General features: G+C 41.3%; 1 protein-coding gene across 3 annotated transcripts in view; it reads right to left on the reverse strand.

The window, feature by feature from the left end:
* SLC23A2 (solute carrier family 23 member 2) overlaps positions 1-17,260 on the reverse strand; it is a 62,305-nt gene that overhangs the window by 39,551 nt on the left and 5,494 nt on the right. The window contains exon 2 of one of the 3 annotated variants that reach the window (XM_051640630.1): positions 16,657-16,745. The exons of 1 other annotated variant lie outside the window; for it this stretch is intronic. The gene's annotated coding sequence lies outside the window, so the exon portion shown is untranslated. Of the gene's footprint in view, positions 1-7,292; positions 7,385-16,656; positions 16,746-17,260 lie in introns of those variants that run through there. One more of the 3 variants, XM_051640631.1, reaches the window with a different exon arrangement.

Below are 17,260 nucleotides of genomic sequence, written 5' to 3' on the forward strand. Positions count from 1 at the left end.
AGCATCTCCATTGATGAAAAGACCATATAATCCCACTTTATTTGGCACTGCAAAACAGTAAGACTGTTGGTTTCCCAAAGGTGATGTGACCCTTCCTCAGGAGTTGTTCTTGAGAATTCCATCAGGAGAGCAGGCAAACAAGCTGTATGTGGATGAGGGCTCCCAGATGATGATGATGATGAAACAATTCCAAATTGACAGGAAAAACAGCTACATTTCCTAAAAGAGGGACTGCGTGTTCGGTACACACACATCTCAGCACACTAACACTACACCTGAGTGTGCTGGGGTGGCCCAAGGAAAACTAACAGAAGGAATTTCCCAACTCTTCTTGCTTCCACTCAGCAATTAAACTTGCCCTTAATGGCACAGATGATAACCAAAGATTTTCAAAATGCTTTTGCTCTACAATCAGAAGTGTCAAACTGATGCAGAAATCTTTGGGTAGCAGATCAGGTTACCTGAAAGATATCACTTCTTTATCAGTCCTCTTATCCCACCAACTGAACAGAGCTTAACAAGGTGACTCAGACATTTTATAGCTGCCTGTAACAAATCAAACTGATCAGAAGCTGAAAAGTCATGTAAAAAAGGGGCGAAAGTCATTCAACATCAGCTAGGTGCATGTAGTAGAATGAATTACCTGCCACCTTGGATCAAATGGGAAGACTTGGTGAATTTTCCACCCAGATACTGATTAACATTCATGTCTCTCTATACCAAATGATCTGCAGTGTTCATACATGATTAAACCAGGAAGGCCAAAGCTGACATGGGATCACAATGCTTTAGTTAAGATTAGGATCTAGACAAACAGTCTCCTGCAGGGGATAGTCCAGGTGCAAGTTCACAAGACAAAAACCCTCTGAGCTGGGAAAAGGCCACTTGGCATCTTCAACACTCTTCCTTTCCTCCAACACACAAATTCCCTTTTCCATATGTGGCACCATTGGGACAGGACACAAAGTTACAGGAGTGTCTGCTTTGACACACATGGTAGTTCTTAAACTTTGCAATTTCATGACCACCAATGCCACATTTTCTGTTTTACCACAGGAGCTCCTATTTTGTTTAAACAAGTTACAATGGATTTCCATGTTCACTTAGAAGAGAGATAGAAACCGCCAGTGATGGAGATGTACAATGTCAGACTGGAATTAAACCTACTTTGCTATTTTTTCCTGCAGTTTCTGTTGCAAGTCATTACTCTGGAACCTCTGCCACAAATAAAAATGTTCACTGAAGTGTACAACAAAGGTTTTCCCCCAGAGAAATCTACCTAAATACCAAGACAGGCTACAGGAAAAACTTCTCATTTCACAAGGTACCAAACTACATGCAAGTCTGTCTAAAAAATACTTTGAAAACTCATCCCTTACTAAATTCAAGAGTTTTTTGTTGTCAGGCAGGACAGAAGATACAGACATAAAGAGCTTATGGAAAGTAAAAACAGACCAGGAACTCCATTAAAAAGTCGTCACTGTATGCATTGTTTTATTTAAAAGCTGCATCCTTTGATAGTTTTTGACTGAAACACATTAAAAATGTTCCCTACTTTTTCATATTAGTCTGAGAATACCCAGTTAACAACTAAAAAAGACAAATTAAAAAAAACAGATCTGATCTGCTGTGATGGCATTCATCTCCACAGTGCTGTGTTTGAGGGCCTTTGACATTTGAATCCAGAGCTTGGCAAAACAAAGACTGGAGAAAACAAAACCACTCTGACCTCCAGACTGCAACAGGCTTGGGGCAACAGGTTTTTGGGGCTCTTCTGCTTGGTTTTGTTTTAGGTTTTTTAATAACATCCATTAGAAGAGTCAACAATTTGTCAGTGGTGTCAGACTGGCACCATGAGAACTGGGCTGTGCTCAGGGTATGGTATCAGTACCACAAAGCTCCACATTTGCAATAAGCAAATCTAGATCTTGACCCTTTGAAAAAACTTAGTCTGGACCTCAGGGTCCCCTGTGACTGTCACAATGACTTTTTCCTAAGTGCAAGAATAATGCAGGTTTTTTTCCACCCCAGAAACTTTAAGAGGCAAGTAGCTTCCTTTATTTCCTTATTTGCCAAACTCAAAACAAAAACCTTCTAAAACCAGGAGGGCTCTTTCCAAATTCCAACTGGATCTCAAAATTTCTACCAACTGAGCCAGGCCAAGCATCCAGAGATGTTAGGCAAAATACTTTAGACTTTCTCTACTGATTTGTGCAGCTGCTTTGAGAGGACACACACAGCTGACCCAGCAAATAAACCCCAGCAATGGGCACAAAGATTGAACACAACTTCAGCAGCCTCATTTAGTGCTTTTCATGATGGGGCTGCAGTTCCTCAGAACTGGTACCAGGCCTCCTAAAATCCCAGACACAACCAGAAGCTGCTGGACAATCACAAATGTTTTACTGCTCTGTAAAGTGGCAGAGCTGTTTCCAAAGACAAATGGGAATTGGCCTGCCTGATAGTTGTGGTTTGCTGTATTGCTAGTTCTGCTGGAGGGGAGGTTTAGGACAAGTAAATCAGCTGGTCAAAGAGTTAAAAAGGAGAATTCTACCTAGTCTGAAGTGTATCCCCTTCCATCTCTTAGCATAACTGAAGTGTCAGACAGAACTAACTAGTTAATCAGTACCCGTGGTCCTATCCACCATGTAAAATTAAGAACTGATGTACATTTGGTGGCCCTACACTGCTGTGCAAGGGAAATATTCTTTAGGGAAGCAAACCAGGTGTGGTTATGAATCAAGCTGGTGAGGAAACAGCACATTGCTCAGAGTGCAGTGATTGAAAGGCTCCCAGGAGCACTGCTGTACATGTAGCACCTGGTAAGCACATGTCACAGCGCCCCGAGGAAGGAGCGACACGGCATCCAGCCCAGCACCTTTCTGGCTTTTACAGATGGCTGAAGAGCCAAGAGAGCTCAGGCTGTTACACACACTAAGGAGATTAGCATCAAATTAAAGTAACACCTTAATTACAAACTTCAATTTATTATTTGTAATTAGCTGTCAGACTCACATGAATAACAACAACCTTCCGCTGCAAGCAGAGCTCACGTTCAGCCAGCAGTTGTCCAACCTCACAACAAGCAGGGTTAGCTTCACCTACATTTGAAATACCTTCTGAGTTGAATAATCTGAACTGCAGCAACACACCTGAGTTTCACCACCTCTAACAGCAGTTTCAAGTGTTTGGCAGGTCTGGAACTCAAACACACTTTGTGTTAAATATGAGTCAAGGCATCCTCTACATCCCAGATTCTATTTCTGGCAATAGACACATGACAGAGATGTGGAAAGTGACTTGGACTCCCTGCATGTCAGGGTATTTTACTGCTAAAATGTACCAGGTCTGAGCAGGAGATAAAACCAGTCTGAAAACCCACTTCACTTGCTCATACCCAGTGCTGTGATCCCTGCAGAACTGTTTCTGGAAGAGGACTGAAGACAAGTTGTCAGCTCCTGATGTGTTGGACAGCTAAGAAGAACTGAAGCCAGGAACAAATGCACCACATTTACTCTGTTTAGTTTATGAAAGTACAGTCAGACCAAACAGTAAACCCACTGTACAGCACTGGGACATATTAAAGAGAAACTGCTGTGGGACAGAGTTCACTAAGAGACACAGAGCAGGGGGAGAGGCAAACACCCGGCTCACGTCGGCACGAGAGTATCCAGGGAGATGCAGAAAGCTGAATAAGGAGCCAGGATGGATGCCAAGAGATCAGGGAAGTTTTGAAAGGAAGTCCTTTCACACAAACGCTGCACCAGACCGATCTGGGAGAGAGGAGTGATTCTGTGCTTCCAAGACCGGCAACACAGACAATTAAGGAATTTTGAGGAGGCTCCAATTAGACAAGTTTACTTACAGGATAGAGCTACCCCTGGCCAGACACACAACTCAAGACAAAAGCAAGGCAATTCCCAATTGATTATGGAACAGCAGCTTTCTCCAGACTGCTGTTGGCTCTAGCTAAGCCCGCTGCACAAAAGGTCTGTACTGGTATTAAAAGCCAAAGACTCCTCTTCCTTGTATGAGGCACACCTTGTGTTCTGTGCATCTGATGGGAGCCACAGGCACTGTGGTTTGTATCTTTACATGTCCTGAGTTGTGTTGGTTTTAATATTAAGAACAGAACCTTAGAGCAAGATGCCCCCTTTCACGCCCCAGCCTGCTGACCACAGCCCTTCACATCTGCTATTTAACAGCAGAAATCCAGCAAGCCTGAGAAACTGTTTCTGAGAAACTGTTAAAAATGAAACTACATTATCAAGGGGCTTTGGAGCCCTCAGCACAGCAAAGATACAGACCTGTTGGAGAAGGTCCAGAGAAAGGCCACGGAGATGATGGGAGGGCTGGAGCAACTCTGCTCTGGAGACAGGCTGGGAGAGGTGGGGTGTTCAGCCTGGAGAAGAGAAGGCTCCAGGGAGACCTTAGAGCAGCTTCCAGTGCCTGAAGGGGCTCCAGGAAAGCTGGGGAGGGGCTTGGGACAAGGGCAGGGAGGGATGGGATGAGGAGGATGAAAACTGGCAGAGGGAGATGGAGGTTGGAGATGAGGAGGGAATTCTGGGCTGTGAGAGTGGTGAGAGCCTGGCCCAGGTTGCCCAGGGAAGCTGTGGCTGCCCCATCCCTGGCAGTGTTGAAGGGCAGGTTGGATGGGGCTTGGAGCAACCTGGGCTGGTGGGAGGTGTCCCTGCCCATGCAGGGGGTTGGATCTGGATGATCTTTGAGGTCCCTTCCAACCCAAACCATTCTATGATTCTATATTCAGGACCAAGTTACAAGAGATCAAAAGAATAATAACTTCGCTACTCCAAGTTGTCCAAAAAGTTACTTGATGTTTTCCTACCAAGCAAAAAGGTCTTCCCCATTTCAAAGGATTCATCAACAAAAATCTCATCAGCAAGGCTAATAACACCCAATGAGTTCTTTACATGATGCAGTCTAAGTCTGCAGAACCACAACCACAAGCTCAACTGCTTCAGAGTGATGGCCATGAGCACCACATCTCCAGATTGATACTTGGGTATAAGATCCAGGAGGTCCTCCTCTACCCCACAAACTGTTGCAGATACATACATGTGCCCAAAGAGCACTTTCTTAAACTTCCAGGGAATTCTGACCATCTTACAGATGTGAAAAAACCTGCACAGCACCCACGCAGAATCTTCTGTTGCTACTTGTAAAAACCATGCTTAAGCAGAGGTTATTCCTCAGGCTATTTTGAAACTGAGCCTCTTTGGTCCAAAAAACACTCGTGATGTCTGTACCAGGCACCTCTTGCACCCAGAGTTCCTTCCCACTAAATGAAACTACACTGAAATGAAATGCCACCATGTCCTCAAGTGCTACAGAGATTATTGTCCCCCTCCACTCAAAAGAAAACTACATCCATACTTAAAAAAGAAAAGTATACTTCAAATTCCTAACACAACAGTTCACAAGAAGACATTTCCCTTTACCCGCAGCAGAGGCAGACAAAGTACTGCTATTTTAAATATGCCCAAACTTCCTAGTATTTATGTTAAAAAAAAAAAAAAAAAAGAGCTGATGGGCACTTCAAGAAGTTTCAGTCCAGAGTTAGTTTCTCACTTCACTTCAAAAGTACATATTCAAAGCACAGAAAAATTTTTCTTTGTAGGCACTACTGAATTTTTAAGTAGCTGGTGTTTTGACTGCCATCCAGAATAGTATGTCTTAACAACTGACCAACATTATTAGGGCATGTCCACACAAAGACACACAGGGAAGTTATGCCCAGCTCAAACCTTCTATTGATTTAAAGCACATTAGCTAAATCTCATTAACTTCCTGTGTGAATGAGCTTGTTGAGAAAAGATCTTAAATCCAACTGAATGAGATGTTTAACAAAGGATCTCACAGATCAGAAACTCCATGGTTGGCTGCTGAAATTATTAAAAGAGAGCTTACTTAGGCTGATATTCTAAATAAAAAGATGTGAAATATGAGTATTTCCACTAAGTATAGGTCAATCTGAAGGTGTGTTTGGTCAAAAACATTACTGGTCAAGCCATTCTCCACTCATCTTTCATCCCATTACTCTTCCATTTTATTGTTCCAGTAGGCAACAGTTTTGCCCAGTTTCTGTGTGCCACCCTCCACAGGAGATGCCATCCTAACCTGCACAATGGTCTGCATCCACAAAGTCCTAACGAGAGGCCAAGAAACAAATACACAGAAGAAACCACAATATGACATTTCAGAGAAGTGCAGGCAAAATCTCAGAGATAACAATTTTACAGCTTGACATCAAGTGACTGTATCAAACTGCACCTGTAGTAGTTCCCCAGATAGCAACAACACCCACAGTAAATAAAAATAAAATAGTGTATCACGGTTCTTTATAAAACACATCACTGCTTTATAGACTTCTTGCAGCACAGTACACTTCTCTCACTGTTTATGGTACACATTAACTTGACTGATAACAGTACACAGTCCCTGCAGTCCCCCCGCAGAGCATTAATAATCTAAGAATTCAGATACATCTATGTTATTATGGATGTTAATACACAGTTCATTAAGCTCCTTCATGGCACTCAGAAAGCAACCTGAGCTCACACTGGTTCTGTTCTCAGCCTTCTTTGTACTTCTAAACTTGGCACTTTGATGAAAGCTACTTTTTTCCAAGACCTTAATCACATTAAAACAAAGGTGAAGTTAGAGACTCGTCTAGGAAAAATTCCATTTATTAAGGGAATCAGGGTAATGTGCCAACTTTTTCAACTGCTTTCCAAAGGCTTAGGCATTCCTACATCTACTTTTGAAACAGATACTCACTCCTTGCTGAAAGAGAACAGTTTTAGTCCAGTAAGTAAAATAAAACCAGTAACTGATTACACACTTGGAAAAGTTCACACTGAGTTAATTTATTAGGCTTGTCTTGAAATAAAAAATTCACTTCCATTTCAGATAACTTAATAAAGGACCTGGAATTAAAAAAACTCAAAAACTAACCAAGATACTGTACTTTGGGGATCTGTTTTTACTACATAAACCTCATACATATTTCTCCCATTTTAAAAATTAAAAGGAAGCCAAAGTTTGCAGGTAAACATGAAAGAGGGTAAACACTTTTGAATCTCTCTTGACAGTGATAATTTTTAAATTGAGTCTTTGTCCCAGTTTGAGCCAGTCTTTTAAGATATTGAACCTTAGTTATCAGAAACCTGAATTTTTCAGGTTTAAATTTTCTTAGTAAATAATACTCAAACCACAGCAGTTGAATTTTTGTAATCATCCCTGTTAATGCCTGAATTCAAAGCAGCTCTTACCTTCAGAAACCTGTTGCAACTTCTAGAGCCTGTCTCAGCCAATTCCTCCACCACCTTCCTTCCAGCCTGTGCTCAGTGCAGCAGCTGGGAGTTACAAGCTGCAGCCTGAAGGGATGCAGACATCCCGAAGGAGGATTTTTATAATCTGGTTGGGCTCACTCCATTGTGTAACTGTACTATGTCCAATCACCATCCCGGCGTGTTACACAACGGCAGAAATGTGAGAAGACACCACCCGGCCATAAACTGTTACTGCACACACGGAAAGTAAGCAAAGGGACAGGCTCCGAGGAACAGCAGAGTCCAAGCCCAACGAGGAGGTTCAAGTGTTTTACATAACCTGTCAATCTACAGGGAGAAAACCCAGCCAGGGTCCCCAGAATTCAAGTTGCATAAATATTTACATGCCTGTCTCCAACAGCTGTAATCAGGATGGGGGTTTGCTCCACCAAGTTAGCATTTCCATAAGCCTCTGTTGTGCAACTTGCACTGAAATATTTTTATTAGCAATTAGCCAGTTTTCAAGAGGTCCCAGATCTTGAAAGTCTGTTCCATAAGACAAGGTTTAGCAATCCACAATCTCACCAAGAACTGCAAACACACAATATTCTCTTGTGCTGGACTCGTTCACTTTCCTAAAGCAAAAACACTATAGAAAAGTGATGCTCAAGGCTGCAAAGACGGAATGGGAGGCAGGAATAGAAGTGAGAGACTAGAAACAACAAAAACCCCTGAACTAACATGCAGTCCTTCTGCATGAATTTGCTCTTCTCTCCCTGACCTGTTTCTCGTTCTGCAGGAGGACAGGGCTGTCTTCAGGCTGCCCTCACACTTCTAAACATCACAACTCACGGCATCACAGCCCTTGCCATCAAGTCTGTATACCCCACGAGGGAAGGAATTACCTCTCCAAATCAATCGCCTGCTTGCACTACTAATGAGACACCAGTTGATAATTAAAATAGGCACCAGAAAGTAGCCCCCAACCGCCAGCTGCTGCCCACGTTCACACGCAGCGTCTCTGCCCCTTGAGCCGGCCAAGAGCGCAGCGCTCCAGGGGAGAAAAATGAGCTCAACTTTACCTGGAATGCACCTCCTGAACCCAAATTTGTGGACGCAAAGGACGGGCCGGTGGCGCCATCTAGCTCCCTCCACCCAGGCAGTAAAAGCTGCCTTACGCAAGTGTAAAAGCTTGTCACCCAGTGCCGGAGCTTGCTTAATTGTCAAGACCTGAAAGGTGCGGATCATCAGCTCAGAACTCGGCATGTGCTTGTTCTTGCATCAAAGAACCAACTCCTGAATAGGGCACATTTAATTGAAAGCTGACATCTATTATGAGCAGCACTCTTTATTCATCATTTACTAAGAATGCATGGAAGAAAGCCAATTATCTCCACCAATTATTTGATGCAATGTGTGCTTCCATAAAACCACATCGTATCCCAGCATTTAATCTCCACCACAAAGAGATGTTGAAAAGTTCCCTCCTCTGCTTGCTCCTTTTCCAATTATTACTCTTCACTTCTGAATTCCAAATGTTTGCACAAAACATCTGCTAATTTCTAGGAGAAAGCTTACAGTGCTTCATGCAAGCAGCATCATATTTTAAGTTTTAAGACCTTAAATTATAACTGTTATACCACAATCTGCCTGCAAGATTCATCAGCTACAATGCTTTTGAGGAATATGCTGGAAATTTGGGTTGTAGAAGTCCCATCCTTGGATGCATTCAGGGCCAGGCTGGACGGGGCTTGGAGCAACTTGATCTAGTAGGAGGTGTCCTTTCCTGTGCAGGGGGGTTGGAACTGGATGATCTTTAAGGCTCCTTCTAACTCCAACCATTCTATGATTCTATTAATTATCTTGGATTCAAAGCATTTGATGTTCTCCCAGGGAGCCACTGGATTAAGTGATTTATGGCAAGAAAAATAATGTAAGGTTCTGAATAAGCCATTTGCTTTTTTACTCCAACGTCCAGAATTTTTTTTTTAAATAGTACATTGAACAATGCCGGGAACTCTTGTTGCTTGCTTTGAGTATCATAGTTCAAAGTATAACTGAGTTCAATGCAAGTAACATTACTTAAGTATCCAATTAAATAAGACTTGTCTATTTACTTTACAATTAAAGCTAATCGCTCCAAAGTTCATCACTTACGAGAGGAGAATTTCATCATTCAAACAATTTATTTCTGATTACTTGGTATTCACACTCCATGATTTAGTTCAAAGAAACCACCTACTAATCTGGATGCCTCCAGTTAAAACCCAGCTCCCATGATGGACAGTCTGGACAGACCTCATTGCAGGTGGTTTGGTTAAATCCTTGCAGTGAATAGGTACTTAATCACTGCCATACTTGAGATGAATGTTAATTCAATAAATAACTCTTACAACTGCTGTTTCAAGAGAGCAGAATATTTTACAGTGCATCTTCAAACTCTATAATGCTGTAAAGACAAGTGGGAATAAACAGATGTAAGCTCCATGTATTGTTGCACTTCATTGATGGAAGGGAAATCACAGCAGGCAATTCATCTTGCTCTTTCAGAGCAGGAAGCACTGTCATGATGATCCTACATAGCTAGTCATCATTTTTATTACCTGCTTAATGTCCAAAATTCAAAGTGATGTGATGGGAGCATTTCTCTTACTTGAGAATGTTACTCCTAGGAGTGCACTTCTGATAACATGAGAAAAGCAAATTTTTTGCCTTCTTCTCAGACATACAGTGTTCAGTTTAAGGATGAAAAAAACACTTCAGGGTGCCCTAGTCAAATCAGAAATGTTTGCTGTCAAACAGACACTGGAAACTAACCGACAATTTACAGGCAACCTTCTGAGTTTGAATATCCATTCGGAGGCCATGTCCCTAGATCTGCACCACTCAGAGTCAGGACAAAATTCTTTTAAGTCACCAGTTTCCACTGTACAGAACCCATGTCTGGTGTACAGGGATGGTACACAGTGATTATCTCATACAATTATAATATGACTCAGCGACCACAAACACCTGGCAACTGAATCCCTCCTTTGAACATTCACGTATGGCCAGGTAATAACAAGAAAAATACGCAACAAAAAGGCAAGTCTGATGTAGTCACTGAAAAACTGTTAGGAAGAAGTCCTCTCACCTTGAAAAAACCAAACAAAGCCTGTTCCAGCATAGCAGACACCTCATAAACATTCAGCTGTAGCAAGACACCCTTTCTGAGCAAAGCTGTCTGAAAAAGACACATCATCTTTGCAAGAACACCCTGTTTCATCAGGGGGGTGAGGTGTAGGATATCTCCTTTAGGATGGCCAAATGAGTCTTCTGACTACATTTTTGTAACCATCTCCTAATTTAAGTATTCTTCCTATCAGAGTCATAACAAATATGTCATCTTTTACATCAGTGAAAAGATTCCATTTATACAGCAGACTCCCAGGAACATCTTCCAGAATACACTTAATGTAGCAAACACAAGAAAACAGATTCACGTATTAGTGGAATAAATAGATCCACCCACAACTTGGAACAGCAGAAAGACTGAGCCATTAGGTTTGATCTTACAAAGACATTTTTAAATCCACTGAATTATAAAAATCCCTGAAAAAGCACTTACCAGTAGATATTGTTTAATATGAAAGCACCTACTGCGCTCTTCCCTACTGATGTATGAAACAAACCTGAAGAATTACAGAACAAACTGGGCAAGCTTACCATTTAATTCAAGGAGTAAGGCATGGTCCTGGGAACTCCTTCCAAGTACATCTTGTATGTGACTTGACCCATTAAAATGTACAACCCTCTCATCAAACAGAACAGATATCTGGAGGCACAGTCCACATGAAGTGAATTCCACTTTTCCAGTTAGAGAAATGCATGCTTTGTGCCCAACTTATGTTATTATCAAATCCTGAATTCAGTTACAGCTTCTTAGAACTTATCCTGCAATGGTGTATTTTTACATACTTGTAGGAAGTATCAAGGGCCTGGGATGTGTATCAAAACAGATAGACAGCTCTTCTACATAAATAATTAATTACAAGGGGGAAGTGCCTTTAAAAACACCTATGGCTGACTTCAGGGTAAGAAATAAGAAAACACTTTCAAGGAAGAAAAACAACAGCAGAGTAGTGAAGCCAAAGCCATAGACAGGCACAGATCAAAGTACTTCAAAAATAAAAGAAAGGAAGTGCTTTTTGTGACCTGCCATTCTATTCACCATGTCCATCAAGTCGGATCTCTACGTCCGTCCTGGACCTCCAGGTATGTTTGTAATTAAAGACAAAAGTTCAAATTGTTTTTCTAGCAAGAAATGATAACGTAAAACCTGCTTCTTGGTCACCATAGAGCAACTGTGAGAGGTTGCTACCCTTCAAGCATCATTACCCTCACACATTCCCAGAAGCCCAAGGAAATGCTGTCAACCTCAACATATGCTTAGAAGATGACAGCACATAGCCCAAACTCCAGCATGCAAGAACTCAGCCAAGGGACCAACACACAACTGACCTAACAAGCCTGAGTATTGAATAACCCCACACCTCAAAAGCTACCAGTGGGAACTCTACAGTTCAGGCTTCACATCCACAACTACCCTCCCTTCACTTCTCAAACTCCACACCACAGAAGCACATCTTAGGTGCCCTCACGGGTTCCAGCCACGAGCCAAACCCCATGATCAGCCCAACAGCTCTGACCTATTCAGTGGCACAGATCACAGAACAGAGTGGATATGCAAATTTGTATACTAAGTCTAGACTTGAAACATCTGCTGGTGTTATCTGCTAAAGTGGCAATTTTGTAAATTTCTGCTATTACTTTGGCCTTATTTTACTGTTACCATTTAGTCAGCACACGTGTTTTAGCTTTCTCTCTTCTTTTTGTGACTGTAAATAGTTTCAGAAGTGCAGGCTCAATCCGTGTACAGAAAAAAACCACTCAACTTATTTTGCTAAAGGCTGTGCAAAGAACATGGAAAGTTCCATCCTCTAGCTGAAGTTGCTGTTATTTTCATTTTCTAAAGGCAAAACAGGTTTATACAAAGCACATTGGTAGAGTTTTGCAATCAAAATGCCATTTGCTCCGATGCCTAAAAATCTACCTGCACTACATGACGAGCAGCCAGGGTGAAAGCTCTAGCTGCATGGCTAAAGGTTTTTAAATAAGGGGAGAAAAAGAGCACATTTCAGCTCAGTTATCCTGCTAGCTCGGGTCACAGCTCAGTAAGCAAATGGCAAATGCAGCTTCACTGCCCAACTGCTCCAGCCACAGCTCCTTCTCCCACCCATCCCAAACTCCTCCATCTGAAATGGAAAAAAAGCCCTTTTTAATCTTCAAAGCGTGGCTACAAGTCAATCTCAACCTTAACACAGTTTTTAATTTTCTTTTTAATTACCCAGTTGGGAGAGTTATGCCCTCCTTGCTCAGTGACCTTTCACTCCTTCAAGATTATTTCAAGAAACCTTTCCTGGGAATAAGCAGCAAATTTTTATCACTTGCAGAGGAAATGTTTTAAGGCTTCCAGGCACTGAGGGGGAGCACGATCCTTGGTGTGACCCTCAGTTCTGCAGGCTCCTGACTGGTGTGAGCACAACTATGACACATCTGCTCAAACACCTCCCCAAAAGAAAGCCTCCATGCTGGGCTTTGGAGGCCCCAACTCCTTAGGTGCAGCCTAAGCCAAAATGGCAGTATTTCTTTCTGCAGGAACTGGCAATAAGCAGGGCACAAGCAGATCATCTACCATTGCCACAGAGCAGAAACAGAGCTATTATTAATTTAATTAGTACAAATAGATGCTATTATTAGTCCTGGTAAGTGTTGACCAATAGTTTGTCCCATGAGTTTGGTCACTAAACAGCTTGATTTCCTGTAGCCACAGGGAAAAATTAAGTCATTATTGCAATTAATGATTTTTCAGCTAAACCAGCACTACTTACCCTCTGCCCACATACTAAACAACTGGGTCCAACCCTGCATTTGATTCCCACACATTAAGCCAACCAATTACTAATTAATTTCACAATGAGCCTGGAAGTGTTTATAGAGACAGGCTCAGGTTCAGTCAGACTGGCAGATGAACTTCCTGTGCTCAGGTTTCAGGCAGGCTCAGGTGAAAGTGTTGACAATCACGAGGTACTTCCTCATAAATGTGTATTTGTCCATCTCGCTGGTGGCTCGAGAAGTTCTGGCCTTTGACTCCACAGGGACAATCAGGAGGTAACTAGGACCTGTTGGAACCCAGCTGACACCTAACCTGTACCCCATGTAACTTGTTACCCTGCAGAGGTGTAAAATGTAATTTAGCCTAATAGCTCTGAAGATTCTTCTCCATGCATAAGCAGTTAATTAAGAATGCATTAAATACAGATTAACGCATTAAATATCCCTACAAGCAACAAAACTGGTTAAGAAGGTTAAGTGAATTCTTCAACTGAAGTGACTGAAATGGAACAGTCCCCTTAACACCAAACTGATTGCTCAGGAAAAGCACAAAAAATTACAATATTTTGACAGAGTTCATATTACTTTTAATAATATTTATACCAAGTATATAGTTTATTGAAGGAAAGCTTTTTCTTTGCAGCAAGACATGCCTTTTACAAAGAAGTATTTTGGCAGCATTTAGTGGAATACTTTTTTTTTTTTTTTTGCCAGTAAAACCACCCCTTTTTAGCCAATATGCTGTGGTTTCACTATTATACCTTCCCGGCTCCTTGATCTGCAGGGCTCTTTTGCAGATGTCTGTATAGCACTACTTTAAATAAAACAATAATGTGCAATTATTCTCACTTAATTGGCATCACTTAAAACATGAGACTTCTTTGCTGCTACTATTTGGAGTAGTACCAGTTCAGCATTTTGCCCTCCAACCAAATTTTTCATTTGAATAATTAAAGAGGAGAAAAGACCAACAGAGATAGTCTCCTTTGAAGGCACTGGCATGCTGTGCTATCTCCATAATAAATCTATTACCTGCCATTCAACAAAACATTATCTGTCACAACAGCCTCCAGAACTAACCCAATAATTAAGACTCAGATCTTAATCCCCTCAGTGCACTGTGCTATGGTCCACAATTCAGCAGCTTTAGAAAACAAGGAACAGTGCACCTAAGTGAGGTTAAAAATCGGATGAACAGTGATCATAAAATCTTTATCAAAACCAAAGAGTCCTGAAGGAGAGCTCAGATCCTACTCTGGTTTTAGGCTCATTTATACTAAGAAATTTAATAGAAGGCTTAATTGACAGCTTCGCTTGATTTGGTTGTGCCTTATTAGGCATCTTCATGAAAAGCTTTAAATGGGTTTGATCCTTTCCAAAGAGGAGGAAGACTCATTAGCAATGGATGTTTACAAGTAGCCAGGGCTCAAGATTTACAGGACCCCTTCCCCTCCTGCAGAAGGGGCTTTGCAGAGCTCAGTTTTTACAAGAAGGAGCATGGATGGTCTCCAAAAGAACCCCAGTCTCCATCCTTCTCTTTTTTGGGTATTTGCAAACAAGACAGATGGACAATGAAAACATCAGCTCAACTGAAGCCTGACCCATTAAGAGTCACCTCAGTTTACAGACCTCAGTACCTCAGCCATCCAAGAAAATTCAAGCTGCAGGGCCACTCAACATTAGAGACTATTATTTATACTAAGCCAGATTTTCTGTTGTGTTCTGAAATTAATACAGGACCAAATGATCTGCTCCCATTCAATTTTCAAATTTTGCCTAGAACAAATAAATAGATACACTACCTTACTACAAGAAAACCACAACATTTGGGTATTAAAACCAAAAAAGCCACCCCCTAGTCCATAATATTTTTTTGTTTTAAAGCATCTACTAGAAAGTCAAAATAAACTACAGGTAACTAGCAAGTGTCTAACAGTCTGAATAACCAGAACAGAGCCCAGTGAAATTATATTGATAATAACTATTATGCTCTGCATAATCTCCAAAAATTTTGCACACAAAATAAAATGAGACCCATGCAAATACACCCTTCCAATATCAGCAAAGGACTGAGAACTGTTATTGTTCTTATATATGAAAGGCCACAGCACAATATTGTTTATTGTAATAACACCTACATGTTATTGCAATAATTGCAATTATTGCAATTCCATCTTGCAGTCTGATCCTACAGAACAGGGACCTGCAGCTCCAGTTTCTTTCTTTTAAGTTTGAATCCAAACTATTCCTTTGGTTTGGCCTTTACACAATGAAATGCTCATCAGGAAACCATAGGCTTGAAGCTTTTATCAGAAACTCCAATCTCTTCAAATAAGACCAAGCAAATGCTTCTTGCATCAGGCACGTCGAGCTCAACTTTCAGAAACAATTAATTTTGTATAAAAAAAGGAACAGAGGAAAAGAAAGCAGCTGCTACATAACTTGTGAAGTAGCTGGTGCTTTAGAGTACACTGTCTGCAGAAAAAAAAAAAGGATGTTTTCTTTGCTGAGGTATGATAAGGGTCTGAATACAGTATTCTCCACACAAAAAGCAAACAATAAACAGAGCAAGAATTGTAGAATTTAGGAATTTATTTTCCTGCCATTGGGATTCAAAGACTCCATGGAAATTCAAACCTTATCGCAGCACAGTCCATTAAGCTCTATTAGCACTGGGACACTTTTTATTCAGCCCACAAAACAAGGAAGAGATTGCTAGCTTTGCAGAGCAGCATTTTATTTCCATTCCAAGCTTCTAAATAAAAACTGAAAGTTGTAACATGGAGCCATGTGCCTGTTTTTATGAGATACTCTCTGTGACCTTGAATACCCAAAAGAGCATATACACAATTTTTCCCTTAAAGCACAACAAAACAGCAACACTGAGCTATACATACAAGCCAATACAGGTAAATGAGGAAAGTAACAAGGCAAAGAATAAAAAGAAACCCTTCACATCACTATTTGTGTGCTAGAAATGTGCCCAATAAAGATGTACTTCAAGGCAGACTCCAGGGGTCAGAGATTTCTAGAATTTCTTTCCCATACTTCACGTCAGGTCAACAAGGAGCTCCAGAGCACTGAAAAAGTGTGGGATGAATTCACTGATCAATTAACCACCTCATCATATAAACACAGCTAAGGGCACACTTAGTAGCCCCAGTGTTTAAGGTACCTTCCTATTAAAGCTTCCAAACTGCACTTTATTCTCCTAACTTTTACAATCTTACAAGGTACTAACAGCCAGCATGCCACTAAAATCACCCCTATTGCCCTAGGCTGCCATTTCACAGCCATGCAAAATAGAAGTAAATCCAATTAAAAAGTGTTGCTACATTTAGAGCCCAAATTCACTCAAAGCATCCACACACGAGGTTAGTGCTCAGGAATGTCAGTGCATAAAACCCCCCTGAAGTTGCTTTTTACTTACTTTTGACTTCCTTTCTTGCTACACCGGTGCTGCTGTCTACCAGGCATTCATTCTCAAAATGCTTCAGCCAACTTGGAATGACACCAGCACTGCAATAGTTTGATGTAAAAATCAATTCAGACAACAAACTTGGGGGACCTGCAGCCACTGGAAATCCATGTGGTGAGTCATGACGTTTCAAAACCGTAAAAAAACCAACCAAACAAAAAAAGGTGAGTCAATCTCTCCTTCCCCATTTACACTAATTTGAACCCACAGTTCAAACAATTTTAATCTAAAACAAGTGTAAAGGAAACAGGTGCTGAATTATGACAGTCCCTTTTATCACAAAGGAGATAACAAGCAAGTGCTGGTTTGATCCAAACAAGCATAAACAGTTATTGCCTTCATACCATACACAGCCTACAAGTTAAAATACTTACAGGTATCACACTGCTACTTATAGCTTCTCAAACACAGCCACAACTGGACTAATCTGCTCCCGTTTGCTCCTAAAAATACAACTATCAGAGCTTGTTTCCTCAGGCATTTTGCTGACGCAAGCACAAGATCAAAACATCACTCGTTCAGAGGAGAGAGATTCACTGGTCTCCATAATACACAG

Source organism: Apus apus, chromosome 26 (assembly GCF_020740795.1).
Source record: "Apus apus isolate bApuApu2 chromosome 26, bApuApu2.pri.cur, whole genome shotgun sequence".
Lineage (NCBI taxonomy): Eukaryota > Metazoa > Chordata > Aves > Apodiformes > Apodidae > Apus > Apus apus.